The sequence below is a fragment of the Caretta caretta genome, chromosome 4 (genome assembly GCF_965140235.1).
Source record: "Caretta caretta isolate rCarCar2 chromosome 4, rCarCar1.hap1, whole genome shotgun sequence".
In the NCBI taxonomy this organism is placed as follows: Eukaryota; Metazoa; Chordata; order Testudines; family Cheloniidae; genus Caretta; species Caretta caretta.
This window is the reverse complement of record NC_134209.1, coordinates 151207160-151234336: the sequence shown is the minus strand read 5'-3', so window position 1 is coordinate 151234336 and position 27177 is coordinate 151207160. Positions and strand designations below refer to the sequence as shown.

Here is a 27177-nt window from a genome sequence, read left to right as displayed (position 1 = left end):
CTTGGGTCTCGCCCCACCAGGCGGAAAACCTGCCCAGCATATTGAGGATGATCTGTGTTGTCCGATCTCACAAGATGAGAGCTTCCAAGGTGTACAGCACCTGTCACTTGTCTCATTACTCCAGCACGCACTGCTCTCCTGGGGGATGGATGTGCAGTGCCCAGGAGATCCTTAGGGATCTATCAGCATTTACACTCAGTTAATTGAGGCTTCATCTTTCGGTCAAAGTACCTCATGTGGCTGCAGCACATGCTGCCCGCAGGGGAAGTTCTGCTAGCCCGGTAACCGCCCCTCCCCGAGCAGCAGCAGCGATGCTGACCAAAGCTCTGGTCTGCACAGCTACGTGTACGCTGGGGGTTTGCCAGCTTAGCGTGTCACCGGGGAGTGTGGTTTTACACACCTGACCGACATAGCTCCACTGACAACTTTGTAGCGTAGCCCTGACTTTAGTGACTCGCCTAGGGCCACACAGAGTCAGCAACAGGGCTTGGAACAGAAGCCAGCTCTCAGATTCCCAGCCCTGGGCTTTCCCACCCCATCCTCTTTAGCCGACTTAGAAAGTAAAAACTAAATATGCTCTTTGAACATTTAAACGCAGGAACGCTCAGGAGTTCAGGTTTCAAATTCTCTTCATGTTAACTCCTCCAAGTTGCCCCACATCTGATCCCTACTTAACCAGTTCACCATGCAGGAGGTACAACAGACGCAGGCTAACATTGCATGGCGAACCTTAAGGGGGCAAACACACCAAACTTAACCTTCTTGCCTTTACTACTGAAATGGATTCCATGGGGCAGTCCTGGCCTCTCCCCTGACTGGAAAGGGGAGGTTACATGACTGAATAGGTGAGTTCATTTCTAACGTCCAGGATGGTTGCAAACCGGCTCATTTACAGGCCCGTCCCTAGAATCAATATCGCCAGCCCACACACTTAACAAAAAAACCCACCAACAGCAAAAACCACGACTCAGGTCTGCAGAAATTCTGAGAGTAACTTAGAAGTCATGAGACTTTTTAAAATAGGTGATTTTCTTCCCCTCAACGTTCTGGTTTCTCAGCCTGTCAGGATGCACCTGGGTTAGGTTTTTAAGCCGTCTCCTATAACCAGTGATGAGCTGCCAAAATCTTAACAACGGGTTCCCTCCTCACCCCACGAGGGGGTTGTTGCCCACCCCCGCCCCCCGGGACTTCTGCCCCATCCAACCCCCCCGCGTTCCTTGATGCCCTCCCCCACAGGACCCCTGCCCCATCCACCCCCCTCCCCTGTCCCCTGACTGCCCCCAGAACTGGGCAGGACGGTCTCATAGGCCACCGTAGTGGGTGCCCACCACACCCCTAAGAGCCAGAGGCACCTGCCAGGGGGCGAGGTGGGGAGTCCTGGCGGTGCTGACCTAGGGCAGCTTCCAGGAAGCATTCGGCAGGTCCCTCTGGCTCCTAGGGGTGGGGGAGTGTAGCTGGGGGGGAACAGGAGGAACGGCCGCTCACCCACTGATCACATCAAAAGTGGCGCCTTAGGTGCTGACTCTCTGGGTGCTCCGGGGCTGGAGCACCCACGGGGAAAACTGGTGGGTGCAGAGCACCCACCGGCAGCTCCCCACCCCGCGCCCGGCCCCAGCTCACCTCCACTCCGCCTCCTCCCCTGAACACGCCGCCCCACTCTGCTTCTCCGCCTCCCGCAAATCAGCTATTCACGCGGGAAGCCGGGGAGGGCTGAGAAGTAGGCAGCGGCTTCCTGCTCAGGCCGAGGGTGGCAGAGGTGAGCTGGGGCGGGGAGTGGTTCCTCTGCGCCCCCCCCCCCCCACATCCCCCTGGGTTACCTGCTGCGCCTCCTCGCGCCACCCCGCCCCAGCTCACCTCCGCTCTGCCTCCCTGGGCCTGAGTGGGAAGCTGCCGCCTGCTTGTCAGCCTGCTCCAGCTTCCCGCACGAACAGCTGATTCGCAGGAAGCCGGGGGTGGGTGGGGGGGCACGGAGAAGCAAAGCGGGGCGGTGCATTCAGGGGAGGAGGTGGAGGCGAAGTGGAGGTGAGCTGGGGCTGGGAGCTGCCGGTGGGTGCTCTGCACCCACCAAATTTTCCCCTTGGGTGCTCCAGGGCTGGACCACCCCTGGAGTCGGTGCCTAAGGCGCCACTTTTGGCCAGTTAAATTTAGAAGCCCCTTTAGAACCGGCTGTCCCTCGCAGAACAACTGGTTCTAAAAAGGCTTCTAAATTTAACAACTGGTTCTAGCAAACTCGTGCAAACTGGCTCCAGCTCACCACTGCCTATAACCATGAGAGCTAGAAACTTTTTACACAAAAGCTGAGACACACATTCCCATGACTTCAGAAGCTGGAGCTTTAATAACTACAAATATCATGAGACACGCTAAAATTGCATGAGGCGAAACACATCTATCTAAATTCCTACTGTGAATGGAGGGGAAAACCATGGAAAGAGAGGAATGTGAGATGTAGCAGGCTATATAATGTAAAATACTATTAAAAATCAAACCCCACAAATTAGTTACAATGTGTCTGTGGATGTTTAGTCTTCCCTGGGGTTTTGGGTAGCTCCAACTCTGACAGATGCCATCTTGCAAGGCAGAGGAAAAGTGGGATGAGTCTTATTTGACTCGGCCCCATGCACTTTTCTGGCCACATCCAAAACAGGTCTCATTCCATAGCACCCTGTCCCCGCCCACAACCATGCTGAAATGTTCTCTCCTCTTAGAATCTGGATCACAGCTGGCTTCAGATCTGGACTCTGGGCAGCAGACTGACACAGTCTTCCTCCCCACCCCACGCTTCCCACAGCAGCTGGAATTCTGCAATACTCATTTAGCACATGTACTATGGGGGAGGAGGAGAAGCAGCCACATTTCCTGTAGGAGAACAAGGCCTGAAATACTTACCCATCATCATTTATTTGCTAGAGAACTAGACCCACTAGACAGAGGTGGATCCAAAGCATAAGGCTGTGTGGGAGCTGAGAAGCCCAGCTCCCCTGCTGCTGGGATTTCTACCCTAGATCCTGACTGGTTATTCCATCAGCCTCTGGCTTGTAGATGACTCTGATGTGAAGCTCCACACCCACGTTTTAGCTTCAGGAAATAAGGATCTTTCCTCTTTCACCTCCCTCTACCACAGCCGCCTGGTATGTGGGGGAGAGGCCAACCCCTCCTCCACGAATACCTCTGCTGCTGTTCCAGTTGTCCCCAAGCAGTAGCAGGAATCAGCTTGTCCGGCTGCTGTCTACAGGGTTCTCGACAGTAGCGGAAACTGACCAGAATCTTAATGTTGCATCTGTAGGGCAGAAGAGCAGGGGCCCTGGAGCTGTCTGTCTGCAGACTCTGGAAGACCGCACCAGGTCCCATTTGGAAGGTTTAGCACAACCAGAAAAGCTGAAGACGTTTTTGTTTTTAAAATGACTGGTTAAATGCTGCAAAAGTTAATAGGGTGGGGTCCTCTTCCTTGCTAGGGCAAGCTTCCCAACCAGGCATCACTCAAAGCCTGGGGGGAAGGTGGTGGAGAAGGCAGGAAAAGAGTTGTGGAGCAGAGGGTCGAGGGGAAGATTACAGAGGCAGGGTGGGGGCAAGAGGATGCTGAAGTTTTAGAACACAATAGAGTTTTTCCTCCCCTTTAAGAAATCCAATCCAGTCTCCCCTTATTTCTTTGCTCCGCTGAGAAAACAAGATGTTTACACAGGCAAAGCCAACCCCTCATGCAGCGTTAAAGAACTGGCAGGGATTACCGTTCCTTAACACTATCCAGAGTAAACCCTTCTATGCAAACACAGGGATGTGGCAGGGACACTGATCTTAAGCTGGCACTGAGGTTTGCACCAGGTGTGAGCCAGGAGGAGCTGTACCAGTAACTGCAGAGATTGGGGCAGTTAAAGTGGCAGCACAAAAATCAAGTGCCCCAAAAATAAAATCAAACAACAAAAGGCAGCTTCTGCCATCCACCCACACCTGACAGCGTCAATCAGCTGTGCTAGGTGTAATCCAAGGCCTGTTCCCTCAGTGCAGCTCGACCCACGCCGAGCAGAGCTTTGCAGCAGTTTCCCAGCGGCAAAAGGATTCCTCCATCGCTTTGCCAGGCACTTGAGAACCAAATGTGAGCTCCCCACCATGTGACAGGGCCCGCTATCTGCATCATCACTCCCTCCAGCGCTGGGGAAAGGAGTGCTACCCTGCTGAGCAACACCACCAGTAGGCAGGAAGAAACAACTGTCTACAAAGAAATCGAGGGAAAACACTGAGCCCTGATGAGGTACACCGTGGAAGGGACACACACCAGGCCAGGAGCTCAGAGGCTCAGCAAAGGCCGGGAACTTTGAATTGGAGAAAAGCAAGATGTAGCCAGAGAGACAACTAGGGCTGGATTAATCTTTTGTGGGCCCCACGCACCGTGCTTCGCCTGTGCTCCACCCTGAGGCCCTGCCCCCACTTTCACTCCACCCAATACTCTACCCTGAGCCCCCGCCCGTGCTCAACCTCGTCTCCCCAAGGGTGGAGGGAAGGGCGGAGAGGAGTGAGCGGGACCTCAGGGGGAAGAGACCGAGTAGGGGTGGGGCCGAGCGGGGCCATGGTCCAGGTGCCGGGGCCTCTTCTGAGTTTGGGCCTGGACCCATGATGTCAATTTAAACCTGATACCGGAGACAGCTAGTTACTGAGTTATGGGGCCATGCCCCACACTACACCCCGGCTGTCTCCCTTTCTCACATACCTTGACGGCTGTGCTTCTCTTTTCCTTCCCACCGTGCCGGAGTCACTCAAGAGGGCATCTCAACACCAGGCTACAGATGCAGACCATACAGGCCAGATGGAAGAAGACAGCTGTTTGTTTGTAAAGGTGACCTGCAGCAGGAGGCAGAAAGTGAGCCTATACCCTTCTTCATGACCTGCTTGGTCATTCCACTTTGGAAATCCAGGTCCCTAGCCAGGGACATTCTGTGATGATTGCCAGGACCCTGTTTCACTAGTTCTCTAAGCACTGAATGCCAAGAGATAAAGTCCTCCCAGCCAATGGCTCATTTTCCTAGCTCGTCGCTTTGACCACGTCACCTCTCTCTTCACAGCCCTCCACTGGCTCCCCCTGCTTGAGCACAAACAAACAAACTGCTGGTCTTCACTTTCAAGGCCCTTCACAGCCAGTCCCCACCCTACCTATCTCATTTGCTACCAAGCTGTTGATCCTCACTCACAATCAGCCCACAATAGCAGTCTCCAGCACCCATTTGTCAAATTTTCACACACCCTCATGCTTTCTCCAAGGCTGCCCCTCATGCGGGAAGGAGCTCCCCATGAACATCTGCAAAACTAATGTATCGTCCTCCTTCAAACTCTCCTCTGCCACGATGCTTGCACAAAACTGACAATGGTTAAACTGCTGCTGTGCTCGACCACCACCACCTGTCATGCTGACCAAAGCGGTCTCATTGTTTCCTTCTGCTCATGTCTGTCTCCCATCTCTTGTCTTATGTTGAAACTAAGTCCCCTGGGGCAGGGGCTCGGTTTTATTTTGTTTCGTTTCTAACCAAGAAGTACTGTAGCTAAGCATCACCACGTTACAGATGGGACAACGAGATAGACTGGCCAAGGCCACACGGAAAGTCAGTGGCGGAGTTAGGGTTGCAGCTAAAACAAGACAGCAGCCACCACACTACACTCAGACTCCCATCCTTGCTGTTATTAGATTTTGCGGAGAAACTCAGTGTAGACACACTTAACCATAGATAAGTGCACTGTTCACGTGCCAACAGAGCTCAGGGTAAGCTCTTTAGGCATGCAGTAGTTCTCCAAAACGGGCCAGATTTTTGGAGCTTAAACGTGCCCACCCTCTGCACACCAACATCATAGATCATTTGAAAACTTATACTATGCGTATTTAGATGAGGTCTGACATGGAGCTGTCAAATGTCGCCATCAGCCTGCAGGCAAGACAAAATAATGGTACCCAAAAGGAGAGCCATTTTTTGCACAGTTCCAGAAACAAGGCAACATGACTACAGTGGTTCATTTCAACAACTTACTGCCGTGGGTTACTGGTCAACGCAACCAAACGATAATGTATGAAAAGACTGTTATTGGTTTTGCGTGGACAAGTTCCGCCCCCGCCCCAAAACAATGAAGCTGTTTAGCCTGTGGCAAAAATGGCAACTATCAACATTTTGCAATATCCTAACACGAAGTGTTTTCATGTTGCATATTCTTAATTGTCAGATATCTCACAAATCATTTTCTATATTTTCAGTTGAAGTTCACTGACCAGATGAATCTCACACTGAAGGCTGTGCACTAGCCACAGTAGACGCCGTACCTACAGATTGTACTGCATAGCAGGTAGATGTAAAGTATGGGAATTCTTAACGTGATGCTTCTCCATTGGTAAACTTTTGTATGTACATTGTAGCATCCAGTCTGCCTGGTAGAAGGTTTTAATTTGCAATCACCTACATGTGCTGTACTAGCCTTTGAATTAAAAAGTTAATTTCTAGAATATGTCAGACACACTTATGCACAGGTCAGTATTAGCGTTAGACATGACCATACACAGCTTCATGTTATGAATATGCAAACGCTATGACCTAACAAGAAGCAAGGAGGACAAAGGCAACAAACAAGTCCTTGTCTCTACATTGAAGAAGATGAAGATCATGTTACAGCTCTCACCGACCATATCATTGATAAGACAAACCCATTTGGCCCTGAATCACATCCAGAGGTGCTTACCAACATATCTACTAGTCTGCATGTAACATCAGATGTATCAAGTCTCCACAGACAACAGCAGACGTTGGTGAAGAACAAATGGAGAGATCTGAGAGACGTGCACTTGATTCTGATAAGTCATCTAGCTTCAGCTCCATCAAGAAATCTGGCATCTAGACATCTGCTGACGTGGCCAGACCATCACATTTAAGTCTGAAAAGGGAGGGACAATCACAGCAGCTGTCGGTCCAGAAATTGTTTTTTCTGCACAGCCCTGTTCTTTGCAAAATGCCTAGATGATGTTTCAATGGGAACTGGGCTTAGTCACCCAGTAAGATTGGTGTATCGTCCCTCTTGCTTGCTGATGGAACTATGAGAAGACCAGACAAAGCTGAATTAGACATCAGCTGGAAGCTCAAGTGAAGGAATCCTGGAGCTAAGAGCATGCCACAAAGAAACCACAGTGTACACCAGAGCTGCCCTGGCTGTCTCACAGGATGGCTGGAGACTAATGCCACGCATTCGATGATTTGGCTGCTGGGTACTTGAGGCAGGCCTGAAAAGGGTATGACAAAGCTAATTCTGTAATCCAAGTCTGACAGACAAGACAACAGTACTCTGTGAAAGCTGCAGAAAGACAGTGCCAGATAGGATCTAGGGTTGGATGCAGGAAACACCAGGTGGCTGATGGACACCCTGTGCCTCCATGAGAAAAGTTTCCAAAACTGAGGTCCAACAAGTAGTCCCTTCTGAGATATATGGTTCAAAATCCACCTGAGCATGTAGGAGCACACCCACCACAAACACTCCTCCTAGCCGGATGCTTTCCAACTGTGTAGCACATCCATCACCAGCAGCGGTGTTGTAGAAGCCCAAGACCTGTACAGTATCAAGCACACAAGGATACTTCCTCGCACTGTACGTGCCACTACGGCTTTTGGTTCCTTGGAGTCAAAGGAAGCATAGTAATTAAGTCACGTGACGCAGATGTTTTGGTCCTGGCTGTTCACTAGCTTCCAAAACTGGAACACACAGACACTGTGTGGACTGAAACAAGAACTATTACCAGCACAGCTGACAAGCATCACTCATACCTGTGCCGGCAACTGGGGACGCACCTCACTCCCAACTTCTGCAGTGAATCTCCTCCTGCTGTACACATGTGAACAGGAGGTGACTGTGTCATCCCTACTGGGTGTGCGTAGCAAGGCGACCAAATCAGTGGGGCCTGCCACTCGCCTGCTGTCAGCGTCATACACTTCCGCTTGTGCACCGCCAGCCCCCAGCCAACTTCTCCTGGAGCACTTGGAACGTTGCACGGCCCAACAGCTGGATCGAACATGTCCCCTTCGGACGCTAGCCAGGCCCAGCCCTTGGGCCTTGGCCACAGCAGTTTTCTGCACAGGGGGAGTGAGAGATGCTGTGAGCTAGCATGGTGCTGGATACCAGCCAGGCTGTTCTGACTGCACAGGATTTCACTGAGCTAGAGCCAAGGCCCCGAAAGCCAGGAAAGCACTAAGGAACGGTCACTGGCTGACACGGGCCTTTGCCGTTAGATCTGCAGGCAGGCTGCTGCTCACACAAGCAGCAGGAACTGTACAGAACATGAGTGGACTGCATCCTTCAGCAAGCTTATTGCTAACATGTACCACAGTGATGGGCGTCAAAAAAATACCTGCACAGATAGCCAGAAGGGAAAGAGTTATGTGCAGGAGTCAGAGCCACTGGTCCTGCACCGACTGTTTTAGCTTTGCAGGTCACCTTTCACCACGCTATCCACTGACTTCATTGTAACACAGCTGTGTCAGTTAGCGGGGTACAACTCAAAATTGGCCTGTATGTATATCTCAGAGCAGGGAATTGGGAAGCAGGGGTGAAACCCTGGTTTCACTGAGGTCAGTGGCAAAACTCCCATTGGCTTCATCGGGGCCAAGATTTCACCTCAGGACTCCAAGGTTCTTTCCCAATGCTAGCTACACAACAAAAGGCAAAGTCACTTAGCCGCCCATGGTCTCTCTCCTGGAAGAAGAAAGTAAGAATTCTGACTTACGTCTGCAACGTTACAACCACTAGTTAACATTTGTCTGACAGCTTGTGATTCTCAATATCCATGGAATTTACCTCAGAGTTCACTTTTAGGCCATCCTTCATAGTACAATTCTCCAGCATGTAAGATTTTAATTTAAGAAAACACATTTCTAGGCCTCACATGGTTCCAGGGACATCTCTGAAAACAAGAGCAAATATAAAATGATGCAGTCCTGCCTGCCTGAATCTGCAGACAGTCTGAAACAATGGCTCTAAGAGGGGTGAATCGCCCCATTCATCTCAACAGGATGTTAATCCTGAAATCTAAAGATGGCACTTTAATGTTAACATTCTGATTCTTTCGCAACAGATCTTTTTTGTCAAACACTTCCCCCGCATGCAGCGAGTGTGCTTATGACAATCCCAAACTTCCTTCCCCTATATGCTGAAAGCCCAGTTGTGCCCTGTGTAGATAAAAAGTCCACCAGCTTCCCACCCTCTTGACAATCGCTACAACGCAGTGACACTTGGTCAGTACAAAAGCGAGCACTGTCTTAAAAAATGTAGGATCAGCACAAAATCAACTGAAATCAACAAACTAAACACAGGGACGACAGTACGGAATGGATTATTTATTTTCATTCCGAATTCTTAAAAAAAAAAAAACACACAAAAACCCCTCCATTTACTCTAAATGAGCATGTCTCAAAATTGCCATTCTGCAGCGTATGGAAGAGTCCAGCAATCCTGCGGCAGAATAAAGGTCCTGTTCACAGCTGCATTTGCTCTGCGACGCCCTGCACAAAGGTCTCTTTGCATCTTCACAGTATTTTACTATAAAAATCTATCCGGCCACATACTGGTCTGAAGTCACACTGGTGTAAATCTGGAGCAACTTCATTTAACCATTACTCCATATGCATTCTGGCGTAACCCAGGCCAGAATCTGGCCCAATGGTTTCATAACACCCCCCATCAGACTTAAGATGCAATCACACATCAGGCAGCTTTGCTCACATTGTTCACCAAGTATAGCCACTCGTACTGCAGCGTTTCAGAGCTCTACCTCACAGTCCTCTTGCTGTCCTTATCACATGGCACTCCAGCTCCAGGTTTCAGCCAGAAGGCGCCTCAGAGCTCGAATGCCAGAGCTTTTTAATTCTCATCAACAGTTTGATCTTCTGGCATCCGCGTCCCCTCAAAACCCAGATTTCCAGCTCCAGCCAACTCTTGCCATTTCAGCAGCTCTGCTTCTTGCAAGGGGCTTGCCTATGGTCATACCAAGGTGGATTCCTTTCCTTGGGGTTTCAATGCCAGGTCATGCTTGCTCAAGCCGCTTCCCAGTGAGCACAGCTGAATTCGGCCAGGTTGCACAGTATGGTCTGACTTGATTTCAGAGAGAGTCCAGCACACCAAGAAGGTCCATCTGAAGACAGCAAAGCTCCTGCCTGCTTCGTGCTTCTAGAAGAGGTCTCCTTCATGCCAACGCCGATATAAAACGGAACCCAGATTGGGGCCTAGCACTCTTCAGTGAGATCTGCATTCAGCCCTGCATGGCAGGTATGTCACACACTCAGTTCTGAGAGAGAGAAGAAAGCACCATTAGGGTCCATCAGAGCACAGCAGTTAGTGGCTTCATGCAGCACTTTGCTGATAACAGCAGCAATCTTCTGGAAAGGAAAGCAGGCAGCCCCTTCTCCACAACACCAAGTCTGTGAGACTTGTTCCACCCAAAGCTCTAATACTACTGGCCTGGTGATGCCATGGGCTGAGTCCAACATCTGTGCCTTCCCTTAGCCAGGCTGCTTGGGACTCTTGCCCAACCCCTCACCCCATCCCTGGCAGTTCTGAAGAGCTTACCACTGTCGTCTGAGGTGCTAATAATGCTTTGCACTTGGAAAGCACTTATCACCCAAGGATCTCAAAGCCCTTTGCAAAATACTAGGACCGAATCCTGGTCTCACTGAAGACAGCAGGATTTTTACAAGTTAGCATTATTCCCGTTTTACAGATGGAGGAATGGAGACAAGGAGAGACTAAGGGTACATCTGCACTGCTATTCAACATCCACGGCTGGCCTGTGCCAGATGACTTTTGCTAAGGGGCTGTTTAACTGCGGTGTAGACGTCCGGATTTGAGCTGCAGCCTGCGCTCTGGGACCCTCCCACCTTAAGAACATTTACTCCACAATTAAACAGTCCCTTTGCCCAAGCCCGGCCAGCAGGGTCTTAATTGCAGTGTAGACACACTCAGCATGTCTGTGGCACAGCCGGGAATAGAAGCCAGCTGTCCCGGCAGGCCCCAGTGCTGTGCTGTCCCGTCACCCCAAAGCCATCCCACCAGAAGGGCACTCAGAATATGCCCCACATCCGATTCAGGATGGACAAAAGTTAACTTAAGGGTTTGCGAGAGGACTTTGTCCCATACAAGAGGCCAGTGACAGCGTGACAGAGGCTAGCTCGCACCCATCGTCTGGGTAGCCGCATACCACCTGTTCCTCCTCCGAGGAAAAAAGTCGTATGGGGCAAGAAAAAGAAGAGATGATGGGAGGAATGGAGTACTAACACTTTCTACCTTTCAGTCCAACGGCTGCAGGTTTCTTGATGCAGGTGTGTTCTTCGTGCTCCTCCACCATCCCTTCATCCTTCCCTGGATTCCGATGGTCTTGCTAGGCAAGATTTCCAAAGCGGTTCTTCTCCTCCTCTTCCACCCCTGCATGGCCTGAGTACTATCGCTTCAACAGACTGCGCCAGGAGCCTGCAGAGCCGCTTCTCTGCGGGGTTTGCCCCGCCGCCAACCTGGATCGCTTCCCAGGTCAGCATTTCACACTCAATGATCCACAGCCGAACCCGCTCCCCCTCCTCCACTTCACTGAGTCCCAAGCACCAACCGCTGCAGGTTCTGTTCTAGACAGGGGCAGGTTTCGAGCATTTGTTCAGCTTTGGAGAAGCACTTCCAAGATTTATGTATCTATTTTTAGTCTCCACGCTACGCCAGGTTAAATGTGAGCTCTGCCCCATGTGTTATTTATCTGACAGTCCAGAGCAGAACTGCAGCCGCTGGGTCTGTTGAAACTCTGCCACTGCGTTCTCACCTCCTGACGGCATTGCAAAGACATTGCATGGCAATCTCTCTGGTTTAAGCAGCGACTGTCACAGGTCCTAGCGAGCACCCTTTTCTCGCTAGGAGGGGGAATCCATGCCTGGATTCCCAGGAGTGTTTCAAGCTCCTGGAGCCTGAATGGAGTCCAGCCACTGCCCCGATCTTGGAGTCCCTAGGTGCTCTCTCAGACCACAGACCTATCTGACAACCCTCAGTGTTGGAACCTGCTGTCCAGCCACCTAGGCCCCCTGGGTGCAACGCTGACCCTTCAGACCCTCTCCCCTGATTCTAAATGCACCCCTCTCCCAGAACTCCACTCAATAGATGTGAAGCTTCTGGGTTACAGCTGAACTCTCGCTCAGAAATGCACTAGCTGAGAAGCAGTCAGCACACACATGCTTTGACACTCTTCCAACTTCATGCTCTTTTATATTTAATCATGTAAAGGCCTGTAGAGTACAGATCACACAAAACCAGGGAACAGCCTAATCGCAATATCCCCCACTAGGTCACCCTTCCCTTGGGGGGGATCATCTGTGGTCCATCAGGAGGGTTCTCCGCCTACTGGCCTACAGTGCCCCTGCCACCCCCTCCCTCATCTTAATCTGATTCCGTTTATAGACGCTGCTGGGGACACCTGCCTCTAGGTGAGCAGCTGCAACATCCTTCATGCCCACGGGGAGACGAAGCACAATGACCCACATGGTACAAGGAGAGCTGTCAGTTTCCATGATCAAACCAGTTCCATTTCACAGAGCCTGAAAGGCAGGGTGCAAAAGGCATGGGACACCATGCATGCTCCAAACAACTGGAAGGGAGCTTAGGGAAAAGCAACAAAAAGGATCAGGAGGGACTGATCACACCTGCTAAACACCTACAAGGATTGGGTGCAACAAGTGTCCACAATGCTACTAATGACATTCGAGAAGATGTCAAACCAAACAAGGAACAGACTTGAGAAGCTGCTGTGTTTGCATACTGATGGGCCAAGGTGTCAGTGTTTTGGCATGGAAAGATCCAAGACATTCCTCATCTGATTCATGACACTGCACACAATCTTGAGACAGCACTTTGAGAGGCCATGCGGACTACCTACGTGAAAACCCAACTGTAAGAACGCCCTGGTTGAGTCTGCGGGATTTGAACTCAGGACCTTTGGATCTAAGAGCACAAGTCTCTATTGCCTGAGCTATCTGCCACTCGCCTTCTGTCAGCATTATGCAGGTCTGCTCGTGCACCAACGTCAGCGCCCAGCCAACCTGTCCTGGAGCACTTTGAACATTGCACGACCCAACAGCTAGCCTGAAGGATCTAAAAGAAGCAGGTCCATCAGCTCAGAGGCAGTCGCTGACTCAAACCTTTGTAAGCGGTCTCGCCGCTAGAGGGCGACCGAGCCATGAACAGCGGGTTACACAATGAACAATGCTGATACAAGTATCACTGGCTTCAGCTGCTGCTGTAGCTTTGGCAAGTGATAACATCTAAGGTTCAGCTTATCTGGGTACTTTAGCCAGCCGGGAGCTGTAACGTGAATGTGAGAAGACATTGTGTTGATTGGTGTCTCTGGAAAATGCTGCTGCTGCAGATGTCAGCAGAAGCTACAGGTTAATTAAAGAGCACAAAAGTGTGCATTTTATGGAAACAATTATTGGCTTGATGGGAGACAACAGTGGTGTCAGATGTTTTAAAAAGAGACGAAAGTTGCCAAACAGAGCTCTGCTGTGTACTGAGAGGCACGTATGTGTTTAGGACTTACTCACCAGCCAGATCCCCACCTACACGCCATCGGTAATTGGTACAACGAAGAAAGCTTTAAAGAGGTTTAAACCGGTCTGGGAAAGACGGAGGGAGAAAAGGAACTGGAAAAACTGCCTGGAAGACATTTCAGAGCCCTGCACCAGACACCGCAGCCATTCAGTGTCTGACTTACGCCGGCTTCACAGGTCCAAAAAACACAAACGGGGGGTGGGGGGTGTGTGTGTGTGTGTGTAAGACTGTAAATCACTTCTGTCGCAGTTGTCCCAACCATGATCAGGGCCCCATTGTGCTAGGTGCTGTATAGACATGGTGGGACACTGTCCTTGCTTTGGAGATTTTACAACCTCAACAGACAGCAGGAGAAACGTAAGAATTATTACTCCTGTTTACAGATGGGAAAACTGAGGCACAGGGTAGATTAAGTGACTTGTTGAAGGTCAGACAGGGAGTCTCTAGCAGCGCAGGTCCCAAGTCCCCCTAGTCCCAGTCCAGCACCTTAACCAGAAGGCCACCCTTTATCAAAATACTGTGGGGGTCAGGTGATCCTTTACATGCAAACATAGGAAAATCCCAAAAGGTAAAGTTACACTTCAAGAAACTAAACACAGGTGTTGTATGAAGATGCTGCAGTCTCCTTCCTCTGAAGTATTAGCGATGGCCACAGGACACCGACTGGGGTGGGCCAGTGCTCTCAGGTGGCACCGAACTCTCTCTGTCCCTCCTGAAGGCTTGGCTGGTTCTTGCTCACATGCGCAGATACTGATCAGTATCTGTGGGGCTGGAAAGGAATCCTCACCAGGGCAGATTGGCAGGGATCTCGGGAATATTCCACCTTCTTCTGCAGTGTGGCGTGCAGATCACTTGCTGGAATTATCTGGGTATCCGCCACTGCAGGGGCCTTGATGCCCCTTGGTCCATCCAATTCTCTGTCTGTAGCACAGAACGGTGGAGTCTCCTGGGGGCTGTAATTCTTTGGTCTAATTCCTGTTGTTGAGTTAGTCTGAAGGTGGCGTGGGTGCCCTGTGCCATACAGGAAGTCAGACTACATGATCTTGTGAGCCCTTCTAGCCCCAAACTCTACGACTCCCAGGTACATGTCTCCATCCAGTCCTACTTGACCACAAAGACTAACCCAGGATCAGGGGAGGACATCCTCCGGCTGAGCAGTGGGGCGAGGGGGGCAGCGGTACCGCACATAGAGGAAAGAGGGCTTTTCCACTGTCAAGATGATCAGTGTGCAGCCGTATGCATGTTCCATGATTTGAGTGGGGAGAAGAGGCCAGAATGAAAGTGGAAGGAACTGGGGAACAAGCAAAGGGCCAAGAGGCAGGAGAGGCTGAATTCTATCCTGTTACCTTTTGCTTCAGTTTCCTCACCCGTTTCACATGGGTATCATGGGAATCAACTATAGTTCATAGCTCCACAGTGCTTCTAATACTTAAGTCACTGTATAAAAGCCCAGTTAAAGCTGTCTGACGGGCTAGCACTGCATTTCCACTGCACTTAGAATCATAAGATAGAATATCAGGGTTGGAAGGGACCTCAGGAGATCATTTAGTCCAACCCCCTGCTCAAAGCAGGACCAAGCCCCAATTTTTGCCCCAGATCCCAAATGGCCCCCTCAGGGATTGAACTCACAACCTTGGGTTTAGCAAGCCAATGCTCAAACCACTGAGCTATCCCTCCCCCCCCACTTCCCCAGGCTTGTGTGCTTTCTTGTGTCTTCGTTAAAATGCAACCAGGACTTGGCGCACTCTGACTTCCATGCTTGCTTTTTAAAAAAATCACAATTGTGTATTAAAGATTCCTGCCCCTGGTTAAGCTGTTTACGATCTTAACCCTACCACCTTCAGCGGCGTGCAGAAAAATTTGGGCTTGTGCCATTTTTGATTCTTTGCGACAGATACAAAGGCTTGAGCAGTTTTTCTGGGCTGCTCCAGGTGACAGTTCATTCCCATTTCGTTAGCCAAGTTGCCTCTTCGCAACTGATTATCACAGAACCATCAAATTCAGCTTAACACAATGTATTCTCTGTGCTCGCCACAGCGCCAGATCATAGCTCTCGTCCCTACAACCCAACAGGTCACGGAGCATTTCCAGCCTTTTCAATTAAGGTGCGAACGCTTACAATACACCTCCTCCAAGACCCCCAAAAGTCCTCCAGCAAAATAAGGGAAAAGCAGAGCCAGACCTCCTGAGAATTCGAAGGTACAGACAGAAGCCAGAAAAAGCACTTAGAAACAGGCCTTCCGTGTCCATCTTAAGTAACAATCAAGTGCAAAGGGCCAATTTCATTGGCCGAGCAAAGCAAGGTCCTACACAACTTGATGGCATCTGTCTGTAAGGGGATAACTTTTGAACACGGCGTCCAATCAATTCCAGGGAACGCTCTAGGCAACGATGGGCAAAACCCTGTTGAGTCTGGTGAAAAAAAAAAAATCAGAAAAACAGAAGGGGGAAATGAGGGCCACATGGAGCCCCTGGCTCCTGGTCAGCAGAGCTAGCAGCTACAGCCACCTCTGTAATAGGTTACAGATCAAAGAACCAGCCGAGGACAGCCACTAATACCTTCCAGCTAACAGCCCCGATCTCAGCTCTGCCCATCCTCCCAAGAAGTATCTAAAATATTGACCACTCCCCACCAGAATGACTTACCTCTCAGCAAGAAAAAATACTGGTGCAGAGCCCCTGACACAGGGAGGGGGGTTGTAGGGAGTGCCTGACAGAGTGGGCTGGGAGGGGAACACCGAAGGAGCTTGTCGGGGGAGTGGAAAGATGCTCAGAGCCCCCGGTGGGTGCAACGCGTGAGACCCGCTAGTTCTCTTTGTAGCTGCCCTTTACCTGCGGAGGGGCTCTTGCGACACGGGAGAACGAAGTTTCCCAGCTCAGTCAGCTACTTCACTTCCTTGGTAATCAGTGACTAAGATGGAAAATATATTGAAGTCTGCTTGCCGCTACCTGCTCAGAACGAAGGCACAACATACCCACGAGCGTCCCGCTGTTGGCGCAATCCCCTCTGCCTGCGAGAGAGGCTTTAAACGCTCCGTTCTTGCTCCGTGCACCAAGACCGAACTCATGAGAACAAGCAAAAGTGACTCCACCCTGATGAATCTTAGCCACACTTGGCACACAGGGAAGCTGGAGACTCTGAGCCAAGAGATGATGAAGGACACGCACTACAAAACCCATCCCTCCACTGCGGCCTAACTAGAAGCCAGCCCTGGGCATGGAGTAGGGATTCCCACCCACCCCCATCCCCGGTGTTGCAAAGTTCTTGCTCCAGCAGGTTATGCTGTGCACGGCATATCAGTGCATCTGTGGGATGGGGAGTCTTTTGCCCCTTCCCGAGAGCCAAATGAAAGAAAGGCGGCACCGAATGTGGTGCAAATTCAATGTGGGTTCTAGGCTTGGCTTTGCCACTTTGTGTGACCTTGCTGCCTTACTTCTCATCTCAGATTCCACCTCTGTACAATGCAGCTAGAACATGGACCCCACAGAAGGGTCACAAGGCCTAATTCATTGGGGTTTTAAACACCAAAGGGGGCGCTCACATTCTACAGCCTACAGAAACTGGTCTAGGGCCATTCAGTGGGGAATGTCAAGGGTTATGCACCAGGGGCTAGTAGGTGAGCTAGGGATCCCACCACTGAACTCTATAAAGAGCGCTGGGAATCCTTGTGTTTGCACACTGGCTGATCATTTACTAAAGGACACTCCGCTTAGACACAGAAAACCAGCTCTCCTCTCTTTGGATACTCGCATAGCTCTCCACCTCTAAGAGCAAAGGTTTTCTAGGCCAGTACATACCACCCCAGCTGTACAACATATTTCAGGCTTCAAACCCTCACATTTTAGCTGGAAAAGTCACATCCAAAAAAATCCATTACATCTCACTCGCCCAAGCCCCTACCATCACTGCAGAAGGGCTCTCTAGAGTACAGTATTAAAGTTTCTCAAGCAAGGGGCTCCTCCATGTTTCCTAGGAGTCTATTCCACACCATCTGACTCCCTGCAGAGCTATGTTCACCTGGACTTCCCCCCACTCAGCTTAATCAAATTTCTACCGACCCAGACTGTGGCTATGCTGGATGTTTCTTAAGATCATTATTAGCCTGGTGCAGCCGCACTACCAGTAGCCACAGCTGGAGAGTGAGTGTAGACAGCCACCAGCATTTGAACCGTGGGTTCATCTAGCTGTGCCCCCAATATGGGCCCAGACGATACCATGGTGTATCTACATCCGCAGATGTTTATTCCAAACAAATTGGGAGCTTCGGGGGGGAGGAAGGGGGAGAGAAAAACCAGCCACATCACAGGTTGACTTCGCTCAAATCCTTCCCAAGTTTTAGTCTGCCTCAGTTTTTGATGCAGCAGCGTATTGTAGAATCCAGGTACAATCAGACAAAGCGTAGTCAGGGCTCACAATGGTTTCAGGATCGGAGCCATGAAACGAGTGACAACAAGCATGCAACTCCACACTAACAGCCTTCAGGGGTTAGGCTAACCCTAACCCTGCTGGTCTGCCATTCCTCAGGCACAAAAATCCCTGTCTCTGCAAGGCAAACCCAGCTACGGGTCTAGAACATCCCTTTGCTCCACTTCTATGGGTCACCACTTTGGTTTAGGACCAAGAGATTACAGGCCTAAGTGAGGGCACCAGGATCTGGGCTCCTATCCACTGCTAACACAGGAGCACAAGTAACATAATAGTTTGTTTACATCACCTCATGCAAATGACTAGAATTCCTATACTCATCTCCAGTAACCACACGGGTGGGAGTTATATATACATGCTTGACTCATAAGAAGAAATATTTTATCTCCCCGCCACGCTCTCCCCCACACACAAATAAAGACCCCTTTTGGGCCGAGACTAAGCATGGACGTTTTTTAGGCTTGGTAGAATTCAGTTTTTACTGTTTATAATTTCGACCAGTAATATCAATGTTTATTTTGAAGCATTTTTTACTTTTGTCGAGTTAAATGTGCACAGCTGTGGAAAATTATGGAGGGATCAGACATTAATTGCTTAATGACAGCAAATGTTGCGATTCAAAAAGCGAAAGCTTTCGAACCATTAAAACACAAACTGTCAATATCACATGTCAAAATATACAAAATAAACATCCTTAACTCAAATGCTAATTAGTTCTCAAGCAGCATTTTTCTTACTTTGCCTCTCTGTACGTTTTGATCATGTATGGCAATTTTTTTCATCAGTGTGCATGTACACAGTGAAATCGACATTCACCGACATTTGCCGATAACAATCGAACCCTTCCAAGTCTAGACATTCTCAACCCAGGATATATATAAAGTTCCAAGCAGCTGAGTGAACACAGAGGGAAGATTTCATGCAACCTGAACTATGGCATTCGCTGTCATGAGAGCAACAGGACCGAATGCCAGCATGCACCAGATTCACTTGGCCATCCCAATCACTTGACCAGCAAGGAGGCACAAGGTCCAGCCAGAGAGAAAAGTCGTGTGTGACTGGCCATGATGTTCTCATACCAATATACAACTTGTCGCTGCACGTTACAGTGGAACCTGAAAAACCTGCATGTAACAAATACCTGAAACATGCAAGGCAGGGAAGGAGCTAAGCAGCATAGAGCCTGGTCAGTCCCCTTGTTCTTCCCCCAGTAAGACAGACATGATTCTGGAGACAGTGGTGCTGGCAGTTCAGCAGGAAGCGCTCTGCTCTCTGACTCAATTCCAGAACCTCTGGCCAGCAAGTGGCAAGGGTCCCTGTGGTGGGGGACAGGCTGTCTTTTGGGTGAAGATTAAAACAGCCACTGGTGATCACTGAAGACCCCATGTCCCGAGATGAAAAGCTGTTAGCCCCAGCGTCCAGGCCCCTTTCCAATGTGGGATAATTACGTTAATGAGGCACCAAGACTATTGTGTCCCATTCAGAATTTTAGGCAGCTTTAATTACACTCTGCAGCACCTTCCACCATAGAATCTCAGAGCCCTGTGTGAATTAATGCTTTTACACTGTGGGGGCTGTGGAAGCCTACCCCTGCTACTGAAAGTGAGCAGATCTGATTCTGGCTCTGCATAGAGGGGATCAGGCAGCATGGAGAAACACTGGAAACTTAGTTTCCTTTGCTTTGTTTTGTAGTAGATTGAGGTGCATCAGCGGGGCAGGACATAGAGAGCAGGAAAGCTGCAGGTCAGGACTGAGGTGTACCGGCAAATTTGTGGATGGGAGCCAAGGGATGGAATAGCAGGGAGTGCTGTGGGTCAGGATTGAGGGGACAAGGGGCTGGCACACTGAGGTTTGCAACCAAGATTAGTTGGGATATGGAGAGACTGGGAAGCGGGGGGGAGGGGGAAGGAAGAGTGTGATATTTGCACAATACCTGCCCACAGTCCGCGCATCATTCCTCATGAGTACTGCTTCCACCCCCAATAAAAGTTCATTGGTCTTTCTGCCCTTTGAGCCTCTCCGTGATTTCCTTGGAAGACACACACAGGCAAAACGAAGGAGAAACCCACAAAAGGAAGTTCTGGCACGAGAGATGCACCAAGGTATTTCAAAACTAATGGCTGTCTGGTAACCTGTCTGGTAAGCTTGCAGCTGCACTGTATTTACTGAGATGGCTCCTCCATCAGGTGCACACCCGCTTGTTATGGTACCATTTCCACAAGAGGCAGCGTGGGTGCTGGCTCAATAAAGCCCTCCAAAGCCTTCAGCTGGAAGCCAGGAGTTCCCAGACAAGGAACTCCACAGAGCAGGCAGAGGGGTGGGTGATATTTTCAGCTGATAATACCAACTCTGACACCGTCCCGATGAACATGCTAACTCACTGCAAGTAAGGCCTGGCAGGACACGTGGCTCTGAGCCTCTACTATAGGCAACGGCTGCCTCGTCAGGCACTCTGCGAGGCACCTTTTCGTTAGGTTGTGTGCAGCTCTCATAACAGGAAGGAATCCTCACGGGTGAGGAGGTTCATTTCCTTCTGCAGATGTAAGCCATCCTAGCAGGCTTGCTGGTCTTTAACGTCTGACCTACACGAGTCATTACGCTGCACACCACAGGTCAGTGCAAGGATGGCAATGGGGATGCAACCCCGAACTCCTTGCTCCAACAGCGATGGTTCCATTTAGGGCTGTTGAGGAATCGCAATTAACCCACAACTATTAATCGCGCTGTTAAACAAGAAAATACCAATAACAGTTTATTAAATATTTTGGATGTTTTTCAATATTTTCACATATATCTTGTATTCTGTGTTGTAACTGAAATCAATATATTTAAAAACATAGAAAACATTCAAAAATATTTAAATAAATGGTATTCTATTATTGTTTAATCACGTGATTAATTTTTGTAGTCACTTGACAGCCCTAGTTACATTAGCTGTTAACACTGTAGGGTCTATGACATGAGGTAGTCCAGTTGCAATTCCATCCAGGAGGGGACAGTGGTTTGTGCATGCACACACTGCCTACTTCCTTACAGTATATTACTACACACATCAGCTGTGCTCTGCAGTTCTCACACAGCAATATTCACATTACCCCAGGTAAACCGGACAGAATCTTAAGACGATAAACACTGAGGATCTTAGTTTTTCCAGTGCTGCAATCTTGCTCAGTGTCTATCTAGTTTTCTTAATGTGAGCCAGTGCATATGGCAGCGGTTGGACTAGAAAGTGCTAGTACTCCAGATCCCCTCAGAGGTTGCTGCTGAAGTTACTACCAGTGAAATAGTTAACGTTGACATTTAAGTGTCAAACGGGGGCACGACATACCTTGCAGGGCTGTTGTTTCCAACTGTCTGCAGACGTGGGCAGACAGCCCTGCAACAGGTCCCATTTGTGGGTCTCTTTTCACCCAGAAAGCCTAGGACATTTTTAATGAAAGCTTGTGGCACCTTAGAGACTAACCAATTTATCTGAGCATAAGCTGAGCTGTAGCTCACAAAAGCTTATGCTCAAATAAATTGGTTAGTCTCTAAGGTGCCACAAGTTCTCCTTTTCTTTTTGCGAATACAGACTAACATGGCTGCTACTCTGAAACCTGTCATTAATGAAAGCTGTGATTCTGCAGAAACCAGCGAGGCCACCTAAGAAATACTGGTGCGGGGAACTGAGCGGTAACACCTCAGTCCATCTCCACATACGCCAGCAGACAGTGCAGCGACAAGCTTATCTTCCAGGGTTCTGCACGAAGCACGCTCTCACCCGGTGTCACATGAGAAGACAGGCCAAAGCAGGGCTACAGGGCTCTCAGATATACCCCCAAAACTGGACTAAATAAAGGATTTCCATTTAGCACATATAAAACCAGCAATGCCAGAGCCAGTTCAGCTTCTCTTCCGAGACTCTATGGCCATCCTTAGGCCCAAGGCTACAGAGCAAGTGCCTTGCAAACATTACCCTCTATGGCTGAGCAAGGGGTGATACCAAGAGGCTCTGGAAGGAGCAGTGTCCACAGGGACCATGATCAGGGCACAGCCGGGCTGAAGGAATAAGACAGTAACATTCTTTGGGGAAGGGAAAGCAAATCTCAAGAGCTCCAAGTGCCTCCTGAGAAGAGGGTGGAGAAAGCCCTTTTACAGGGGGAGCACATCCCTATCAATTCATCAGACCACTGCTAGCTCAGCATAGGGCTGGGTGACAAGTATATTACTTCACTTCTGGGCCTCCCAGAATCAGCACTGGGGAACTTGCGTTATGCGAGAAGCAGCATGTTACAGACAGATGGCTGCCCAGCAGCCCAGAGAGGATGATCGGGGAGCAGTAGTATTTCCCACCTCCACCCCTGAGTCTGTTAGTCCTGCCCCCAAAAGGCTCAAACCGCAAGGAGATTAAGATTTGGAGGAACCTTCAAGGTGGTTAAAAAGGGATCAAATCATCCTAGAAGATCCATATCCCAGATTGCGAGTTCAAAGGCAGGACTGTCCCTCCTCTCTCCTCCACCAAGAAGGGAGGACACATAACTGCCATGACAGTGCGTCATCCTGTTCCGAGTTTCATCCCTTTTCACCCTAGAGCACAGTTAAAGCCACCAGTGACATGCTACTTCCTCAGGGATCCCACGAAGAGTTAATAATATGGGCCGCTTGCTCAGGCCTCTGGCACAGCCAAAGCCAACTGCGCTCAGTTAGAATGTTTAATCAATCGCCGCATCATGCCCAGCGCGCCAGTACACAAGCCCATTCGTGCCGGCTAGGAGAGATGAAAGCAAGAAGAAATTCAAAACTTTTTGACAGCTCCAGACCACAAAGGCCTGGCAAAGAGAAGCAGAACAGACATCGATGCTGTTACCATCCCGGGTGGCTCCCTTTCAGCCACTACAAAAAGAACGTGCCAGGAGAGCAACAGCTCCCGAGACACCCTGGGGGTAAAGAATTAATTAGGTGTTTGTGCCTTAAAGAAATCCTTCCGATTTCTTAAATCTCATGGGGAGTCCATGAGAATCTCTCACAAGTAAGTCACAGAGCGGGAGCCCGGAGAACCCCTGCCTGTCTGTGCCCATCCGCCAGGACCCATACAACCATGGTCCCATCCCCAAAGGTTGTGCAAGGAGACATCATTGCTTTAAGATGATTTTCTTTAGGTACCCAAGCTCACCATGCTCTTGGGACATGCATCCCGTGGGCTACTTGACAGCTCCCTTGCCATTTAATAAACTCCTGGGAGTAGGGGGAAAAGTCCTACACAACATCATCTGCAGGGAGAGTAAGTCAGGGATCTAATCCTACCAGGCCCTACAGTACTAGTGCCCGGCACAGGCAAGGGCAGCCAAATCAGGAGCTTCACTCTCCTTCTGTCTGAGGCGCTTACTGTGAGAACCCACTTTGCCAGTTGAACTAGATAAGGATTATGACAACCTCCCCTGCCACTGCGACATCCTAGGGCGACCAGCCCTGTTTGGGGGGAGGGCAGGGGTGGTAGTAAAAGGTCAAGCAGCAAGTAGGTCCCCAAGGAAGAACTCTGGGGCAAGTTCTGGACAGCTCAGCCAAGGGATGCCACGTCCACTCCTGTCCCACCCATTCCCAGTGGCACCTGGGGTCAAGCGGACAGAAAAGGCAACCAAGAGCACACTGAGGAAGAGAACAGGAAGTGTATCCAAGGGAGTCCCCCTGTGTGTGCGTGGGGGGGGGGGGGGAACAGATGTAGGGGAGGGCAGACACCAATGGGAATCCCAGCCAGGAGGGCTGGTCCTAGGAGGAAGGGGCAGAGCTCAGTGGAGCGGGCTAGTCCTGGGGAGGTGGGGGTTATCCTGAAAGAAAGTCACAGGGGATGGAGTGGGGTGTTCCATGGAAGGGGCTGTTCCCAGGGGAAGCAGGGGATCCCGATGGGAATCCTGGTCAGGAAGACTGGTCCTAAGGGGCTTTGATGGAGGGAACAGAGCAGAACTCAGCCTGTTTGGGGTGGGGGGGGGGGGGGTGTTTGAGAATCGGTCCTGGGGAGGACAGAACCCAGAGGAGGGGGGGTAAGTCCCAGCAGGAGCACGATGGAAGGGTCTGCCGGGGGGAGGGAGGGACAGAACCCAAAGGGGGAAAATGGGGGGAGTCCCAGGGGGGCCGGAGTGGTCTCGGGGGCAGGGGGGACAGAGCCCAGAGAAGGGGGGGCATTTCCCAAGGATCCCAATGGGGGGCAGTCCAATGGGGGGGCAGAGCCCTGGAGGCAGGGGAGGAGCTGAGGGGGAGCAGTCCCGGGGGGCAGAGGGGACAGACGTCAGAGAAGGGGGGCATTTCCCGGGGGATCCCCGGGGGGGGGGGGACAGACGTCAGAGAAGGGGGGCGTTTCCCGGGGGATCCCGGGGGGGGGGCAGAGCCCGGAGCAGGGGGGCGTTTCCCGGGGGATCCCCGGGGGGGGGGCAGAGCCCGGAGCAGGGGGGCGTTTCCCGGGGGATCCCCGGGGGGGGGGCAGAGCCCGGAGCAGGGGGGCGTTTCCCGGGGGATCCCCGGGGGGGGGGCAGAGCCCGGAGCAGGGGGGCGTTTCCCGGGGGATCCCCGGGGGGGGGGCAGAGCCCGGAGCAGGGGGGCGTTTCCCGGGGGATCCCCGGGGGGGGGGGGCAGAGCCCGGAGCAGGGGGGCGTTTCCCGGGGGATCCCCGGGGGGGGGGGGCAGAGCCCGGAGCAGGGGGGCGTTTCCCGGGGGATCCCCGGGGGGGGGGCAGAGCCCGGAGCAGGGGGGCGTTTCCCGGGGGATCCCCGGGGGGGGGGACAGAGCCCGGAGCAGGGGGGCGTTTCCCGGGGGATCCCCGGGGGGGGGGGACAGAGCCCGGAGCAGGGGGGCGTTTCCCGGGGGATCCCCGGGGGGGGGGGACAGAGCCCGGAGCAGGGGGGCGTTTCCCGGGGGATCCCCGGGGGGGGGGGACAGAGCCCGGAGCAGGGGGGCGTTTCCCGGGGGATCCCCGGGGGGGGGGACAGAGCCCGGAGCAGGGGGGCGTTTCCCGGGGGATCCCCGGGGGGGGGGGGACAGAGCCCGGAGCAGGGGGGCGTTTCCCGGGGGATCCCCGGGGGGGGGCAGAGCCCGGAGCAGGGGGGCGTTTCCCGGGGGATCCCCGGGGGGGGGGGCAGAGCCCGGAGCAGGGGGGCGTTTCCCGGGGGATCCCCGGGGGGGGGGGCAGAGCCCGGAGCAGGGGGGCGTTTCCCGGGGGATCCCCGGGGGGGGGCAGAGCCCGGAGCAGGGGGGCGTTTCCCGGGGGATCCCCGGGGGGGGGCAGAGCCCGGAGCAGGGGGGCGTTTCTCGGGGGATCCCCGGGGGGGGGCAGAGCCCGGAGCAGGGGGGCGTTTCCCGGGGGATCCCCCGGGGGGGCTGGGGGACCGGGACCCGGACCCCTGTCTCCCGCGCGGTACCCACCTGGCCGGGCTCCACCTGCGCCGCAGGGGCCTCTCCGCTCGCCGAGGCCGCACACGCTGCTCCGCTGCCACACGCACACCACTGCCCGCAGGCGCTCCGCGGGCTCTGCAGGCTGGCCCCGCGCCCCATTGGCTGAGGTGCCTGTCACTCGCCCAGCTCTGCTGCCCGAGGGCCCGCCCCCTCTTCTCCATTGGTCGCAACACGCACACACATTCGCCCCATTGGACTACGTGGCTGTCGAACCGTCCGCCCCCCTGAGCCCCACCCTCTCCGGCTCTGTCCCGCCTCTCCATTGCCGCCTGGGGGCAGCCTCTTGCATCCCATTGCTCAGAACGTGCCCCGCCCCGCTCCCTCAGAGCCGGCCTCTTATCCTCATCAGTCCGCCTCACCCATACTCCATTCTCTATTGGTCTAGAAGCCTGTCACTCTATCGGCGCTTCCCAAATCCCGCCTCCAGAGCTATTTCATTGGTCCTTTTCGCCACTGCTCCACCTGTGCAGTCAAGGGACAAGCGGCATATGGGCGGTGCTTATTGGACGATGGTCGATTCCACGATTGACTAGCTCAACGCGTCTCCCACGTGGGGCTAGGGGACGGGATTCTTGGGGAGGGTGGGGGAAACGAGTTTATACCGGAACGCCTCCATCGCCTAAGGCGTGGTCTGACTGGATGAAGCAGCTGTCGCTCAACTTTGCACGTGGCCAATCAGAGGAGGAATTACAGGGAGCGGGCTCCGCCAGCAGAGCGGAGTTTTGTTTCGCGGCCGGTGATTAGGGGAGAAGGGGCGGGAGGTGGGAATCCGTCGGCGTCCAATGGCCCCGGGCCGTGTGGAGAGTGAGGCGTTGGGGGGCTAACGTCCGGCCGTTGCGGGTCCCGCTCCAGCCCCTCCCCCAGCCCCCTCAGGCTCAGCGCCCGGCCGTCTTCCCGCCCCGGGGCTGCAGCCGGGCGCTGATGTCCGGCCGGGCGCTGTCCGCCTCCCCCTGAGGTGGCCGCACAGAGCCCGCCTGGGGCGCTGCCGGGGTCCGTCAGCGGCGGCGGCGCCCGCGGGTGTTGGGCAGCATCGGCCCCTTCGCAGTGGGGCTCCCAGAGGAGGCCGCGCTGCGTGTGAAGGGACCGGGGGCTCAGGGCTGGCCGGTGACCTCCAGAGGTCACCTGGGCCCGTCCCCTGCACCCCGGCGGGACTGAGGCGTAGCTCGCTCAGGGGCCCCCCCCCACTTTAACAACCTGCGAACCCCCTCCTAAAAACGAACATTTCCAGGGGCTTTCTCCTTGGCCTGAGTAGGAATTGTAGAAGCAGGAATCCTGCAACGCTAACATTTGTTTTTATGACCCGCTGATTACACACGATTAATTATCACAGTATTTTCATTGCATTGGTGGAAACGCCAAGATCTCACTTTGGTAGCTTGTATCACTTTGAATAAGGCTGTTGTGAGACCAGGCTCCTGTCTTTCATCAGGGAGTAGCGGAGGTGGAGCAGCAGGGAGTGAAGAAGCCAACTCAAAGAGTTTCTGCTACACAAGCACTCGGGTCTTGAGCAGGCCAGGCAAACCACGCACGTTACAACAAAGCTTAAACTTGGTCTTCGTCGTCATTTAAAAAACAACACTAGCTGCCTCGTTAATTTTAAAAACAGGAAAAAATATCCACCTCCCTTTCCATTTCTTGTAAGAAGTCTCGAAGTTTAAATCTCCTCAGGGTGATAGATATGTTTGCTTTGGTCTGCTGAGCTCTTGGAAGTCCGGGGCCTCCAGGCTGCTGGCCCCGTGCTG

The 27177-nt window shown here is 52.2% G+C and overlaps 1 protein-coding gene across 2 annotated transcripts in view; it reads right to left on the bottom strand.

The window, feature by feature from the left end:
- PAIP2B (poly(A) binding protein interacting protein 2B) overlaps positions 1-25550 on the bottom strand; it is a 42054-nt gene extending 16504 nt beyond the window's left edge. Inside the window, exons 1-2 of one of the 2 annotated variants that reach the window (XM_048846478.1) lie at positions 25406-25531; positions 4706-4836 (exon numbers count right to left, since the gene is read on the bottom strand). The gene's annotated coding sequence lies outside the window, so the exon portion shown is untranslated. Of the gene's footprint in view, positions 1-4705; positions 4837-25405 lie in introns of both variants that reach the window. The other variant, XM_048846479.2, reaches the window with a different exon arrangement.
- Positions 25551-27177: the final 1627 nt, after the last annotated feature.